Consider the following 5,892-nt stretch of genomic DNA (forward strand, 5'->3'; position numbering starts at 1 on the left):
AGTCTTTTTGCACCCCACCTTTGACCCCTGCTACACTTTTCCCAGAAGACCCTACAAAAAAACTTGATGGAGAAACTCCTTCCAGGCATGGTATGCAGTTATTTGTGTTCATTCTTGTCCTGAATGTTGTTTTTTCTTCTCAAAGATTGTCAGGAGCCATCAGATGAGGAGAATTTGGGATTTAAATTTCAAAGGGCATCAGATTTATATCTTCTCTGTATACCTAGTTTGAGTAATTAGTGTGTCATGTCATTTCCCAGAGAATATCATTAAAAAGTCTATACCAATTGATATTCCCAGACATAACTACCAACAAATCCATGTTCCAGCAGGAAGCACAGTGTGAGCAGCGTGTGGCTGAAGTTCCTTAGATATCATATAGCTGTTCAAGCCACTCAGTGGTGCAGTAAATATTTATTGAACACTAACTGAGACAATGGCAGTGCTAAGTGATTGAGAGAGATGACACTTGGAGGAGAAAGCAGACAGTCAACAATTCATTCATTGCAACTTTGGTCATAGAAAGGTCTACCAGGAAGCTCAAGTCATCTGAAGTGGGGAGGAGTCAGCTATGTTTCCTTGAAAATGGCCCTTCTGCTGTAACCTCAATTATGCACAGGGCTTAGTTAGACCATGAAAGGTAGAGAATGATGCTCTAGGTAGAAAGGACAGAAGGGCAAACGTTACAAGGCTCAAAATGTCTTGGCCAAAAAGCAGGACAATGTAGTCACGTGCAATGGATAAGAAGAGGAGTGTCAGAAGACAGGGTGGTGAGATGCAGACCAGCTGAAGGACGAGAAGTGAGAAGTCATTGAGGTGGAGGAACGATGTGGAAAACAGATTTAGATGAGATCAAGTGAGGATGCAGGAAGATGAGTTAGAAGAATAAGCAGGTAAGAAGGGATATATCATCTATACTGTACTTCTGATATATCATCTATACTGTACTTCTAAAATGTGATATATAAATATGTATATGTGGGTGTATGTGTAAGTATATATGTGCATGTATGCATAATGTTATATAGTGGATTATGTATATAAATATATATGTAATATTGGATATATAACTATATATAAATATATGTAAATTCTTTTTAATCTCTACCTTAGAGAGGTGGTTACTTAACATTTGATACACCCTAAACAAATGAAGCAGCTACAAAAAAATGACTTTAAATATCTGTTGCTTTGCATTGCTTTGCTCCCCACGGATTTGTCACCCCCACTTCCCTGGGGTGATGGAGACACAAAGGATTACTAAAAGCCCATCTCTTCTGAGCAGTGAGAGGCCCCGAAGTGGTTAATCTCCCTTTGGGACACTCAAGTGAGAGACATCCCTTCCTTGGGAAATTAACGCCAAATTGGGGTTCTCTCCCTGAATTTATTTTCCAGACCAGGAAGTTACAGGAAGAGAACAAAGGTAGGGTTATAGTTTAACAGTATAGGCTGGTAACTTTCAGTGAAACAAGCCAGAGGACATTCCAGTAAGGCAATTAAGTGGTCCTATCAACAACAGTTTTGATCTTAACAAACATTCCTTCTTATAGCAATTTCTCAATATCTTCACATAACAATCAGTAACTAGTCTGTCCTTTAAGCCAGCAACCTGCTGTGCCACAATCCTTATCTTGTAAGAGAGACTTATAGGCTGAAGAAAATTTCCTGTCCTTGCAAGGTCAATATTTGAAACTGCAAGACTTTGCAAAACCAGGCCCTGTGAAGTACATATGCTTTCTAGTATATTCCACAAATATACCTATAAAATCATCACCAGAGAGTTTTTTAATTGACATAAGGAATGCTAGACAAAATATTTCATTGGTGCAATGAATGGCATCAAAAATTAATGAATTTGACCCTGGTCAGTTATTCAGCCACTTTTACATTTGCACGAACAGTAGTCTAAGAATCTGGTGAGCCTGGTGGCTTCTCACCTTCAGGAGTGACACCCTAGGCTAGGACTCCTTGGTTCCGCATGTCACTACTTCACTGAGAATTCTGATCTAAAAGAAAGTGAGTTGAATCTTGCTGCTAGACTATCGTCACATCTGCTAAAGTGAACCTTTCATGCTGGGTACTTTCCAAAGTGCTTAAAATACAAATAAGTGCAACAGACTGCATGGCAGTTTTTGTGCTTACTTGCAAACAAATGTTTCTATGTGTGGCAGAATCTGGTTGGAGACTTGCTTTAATTGCAACATCCCATCTGCTGGCAAGCTGTGGAGGAGGACACTTACAGCTCTCACCAATCTGCAAACATCCTAAACTACTCATATTTCCAACAAGAACCAGAAAGGGGTATGGCCAAGTTGACTAAGGTCAGTTAACAATAATTGGATTAAGATAGTATCGGTGGAGATGGAGGGAGTGGCTCTACCGAAAGGGTGTGTTTGATGCAGATGAGAAACAGGGCAGTACCGAGGGCAGTTTTCTTGCATGAGCAACTTGACTGGTGGTGGTACAATGTATGCACAGAGACAAGGAATGCTGAAGGCAGAGCTGGTTTAGGAGGAAGATTACAAATTCGCTTCTGGACAGATTGGGCTTGCTATATTTGTGGATTTCTTAAATGCGAATGAGATGCTGCATAGGCAGTTGGCTACAACAGGCCTGGGGCTGAAGAGGCCCCTGTGGGTGGCTTTGGTAAAGGTAACTGAAGCCGCAGGAGTCCATGAGATTGCCTGGGGAGACAATGATGTAGAAGGGAAACAGGCCCTGAAGAACTCCAACATTTAAAGGCTGAGTATTGAACACATGAATCAATAATGATTTTGGTGGTGTCATTCTAACAAGTATGTGTTGTTGAAGTACAGGATTCCTCTTCAGGTAAGCTGCCTTTTTTAGACAAATTATTCGATAAGCCAGCTGAGATACAAAGCACTAAGGTGTGCTTCAATGGTAAACTCAAGCAATGAAATAGGATCACAGGCCTGGTATGCAGGAGATTAAAATCATATATTTTGCTTTTTAAAGAAAAGAGGATAGAGGCAGCCTAAGGGAAAGAGGCCAGGCTGGTGGGGTCACTGGAACTTCACAGCGGAAGGGCAACTAAAGGAAAGAAGTCTATCCTTGCATTTACAGTTGTAGGAACAGAGCTGCATTGTGAAAGAAAGTGAGCCGAGGTACCGGGTAGGGTACCAATCAAGCTTTATTAAAGGAAAAGAATCTACTGGGCTGCGCTCAAAGTGGAGGGCAGCCCAGGGCTGCCCTCAAGATGGAGGACAGCACGGGTGTCAGCCGAGGTACCGGGTAGGGTACCAATCAAGCTTTATTAAAGGAAAAGAATCTACTGGGCTGAGCTCAAAGTGGAGGGCAGCCCAGGGCTGCCCTCAAGATGGAGGACAGCACGGGTGTGGGGGTGAGAGAGCTTATATAGGACACCAAGGCTGGCTGATACAATCAAGGAGGGGCATTATGCTAATGCGGAAGCTGTGCAACGAGGGTGGAGAATTGCACCCTTGCAGCAGCAAAAGGGTTTCTGTTTTGCAGAAGTCATGAGGCTTCTTGTAAAGGGAAGCGGGGAGGGGTTTGGTGCTGGAATGGAAGACAAGGCCAGTGGCTATTTTGTTATTATTGTGTGCACAATGGCACCAGTCACATCCAAGATCCATCACATTGTTTCTGTGTGTTCTTGTTTGCTTGTTTGTTTTGAAACCAAAAAAGAAGCTGAGTTTCATGTCAGGGTCAAAGGGATAAGGGCCAAAGGTGGGATGTGGGTGTATAAGAAGCAGTGGCTGAGGTAGCCTCTGGAAACATTCCCCCAGGAATTTGCAGAAATTGTACGGCTGACTTTGAACTCTAATAGGCTGTGGAATTGTAGGGTTTATTTTCTACAGATTTTGAGGGATAAGGATATCTATCATCTCATATCTAGGTTATACATTTTAAAATTATCTCTTTGTATTACTTTACATTATTTTTCAATAGGTAATACAGTCACAAATTCGGTAATAAAAGTAAGTCTCCCTCCCATCCCTGTCTCTTATCCAGTGGTGATCATTATCATCTGTTTCCTATTCATCTTTCCTGAGAAATTCTGTTCATATAAAGCAAATACATGTATATTCTTGTGTTCTCAGAAATTCTGGCATACTGTACAAACACTTCCACGTCTTACTCTTTTCTCTTAATAGACCAGAATTCTTTCCATATTAGTCCAGAAAAGCTGCCTTTTAAAGGCCATGTAGTTTTCTACATATGGATGCATGTGTAGGTTAATTCTAGATGTCAAGTTGGTTAGATGAAGGACTAAGAAACCTGGTAAAGCAATCTTTTCAGGTGTGTCCATGAGGGTGTTTCCAGCAGACATTGTATGAGAGTCTGAGTTGCCTGGGTGTGAAAGACCCACCTCAGTGTGGGTGGGAACCATCCAATCCACTGGGGGTCCAGAGAGAACAAAAGGCAGAGGAAAGAGGTGAAGCTCTCTCTCTCTTGATCTGCTGGAGCTGGGATACACTCTTTTAATCCTGTCTGTGGACATCAGAGCTTGAGACCCTTCAGCTTTTGGGTTCCAGAACTTATGCCAAGGACACCATCAGCTTCCCTGGTTCTGAGGCCTTGGACTTGGACTGAGTCACGCTACAGGCATCTAGTTTATAGATGGCCTATCATGGGACTTTTCTTCATAGCCATGTGAGCTAATTCCCCTAATGAATCCCTCTCATATAACTATAACATATTCTATTGATTCTGTCTCTATGGAGAACCCTGACTAATACAGATTTTGGTACCAGAAGTGGGGTGTTGCTAAACAGGTACCTGAAAATGTGGATGCAGCTTTGGAACTGGTAGCAATCTTTTCAGGTGTGTCCATGAGGGTGTTTCCAGCAGACATTGTATGAGAGTCTGAGTCGCCTGGGTGTGAAAGACCCACCTCAGTGTGGGTGGGAACCATCCAATCCACTGGGGGTCCAGAGAGAACAAAAGGCAGAGGAAAGAGGTGAAGCTCTCTCTCTCTTGATCTGCTGGAGCTGGGATACACTCTTTTAATCCTGTCTGTGGACATCAGAGCTTGAGACCCTTCAGCTTTTGGGTTCCAGAACTTATGCCAAGGACACCATCAGCTTCCCTGGTTCTGAGGCCTTGGACTTGGACTGAGTCATGCTACAGGCATCTAGTTTATAGATGGCCTATCATGGGACTTTTCTTCATAGCCATGTGAGCTAATTCCCCTAATGAATCCCTCTAATATAACTATAACATATTCTATTGATTCTGTCTCTATGGAGAACCCTGACTAATACAGATTTTGGTACCAGAAGTAGGGTGTTGCTAAACAGGTACCTGAAAATGTGGATGCAGCTTTGGAACTGGGTAATGGGCAAAGGTTGGAGGAATTTGGAAGACTTAGAAGAAGAGAAAAAGATAAGGGAAAGTTTGGAATGTCTTAGAGACTTACGTGGTGGTGAGCAAAATGCTGATAGAAATGCGGACAGTAAAGGCAATGTGGATGATGAGGTCTCAGATAGGAATGAGGAACATATTGGGAATTGGACAAAAGATCACTTGCTACACAATAGCAAGGAATTTGGCTGCATTGTGTCCATGCCCTTGGACTTTGTGGAAGTTGGAACTTAAGAGTTGTGAACCAGAGCATTTGGCCAAAGAAATTTCTAAGCAGCAAAGCATTAAGGAACCTGCATGGATGCTTTTAAGAGCCTACTCTGACTTATGGTGGCAAAATCATGATGTAAAGCCAGAATTTAAAAGGGAAGTAGAGCATAAAGGTTTGGAAAATTTGCAGCCTGGCCATGCAGTAAAGAAGCAGAGAGCTGGCGAACAATGCAAGGGTAAAGCAGATAAACTGGTTGCTAAAGACATTATCTTGATGGTGAGGCAGCCAGATGCTAAGAACCAGGACAAAGGAAAAAATGCCCTAAAGGCATTTGA

This window comes from Galeopterus variegatus, unplaced genomic scaffold (assembly GCF_000696425.1).
Source record: "Galeopterus variegatus unplaced genomic scaffold, G_variegatus-3.0.2 Scaffold4487, whole genome shotgun sequence".
In the NCBI taxonomy this organism is placed as follows: Eukaryota; Metazoa; Chordata; class Mammalia; order Dermoptera; family Cynocephalidae; genus Galeopterus; species Galeopterus variegatus.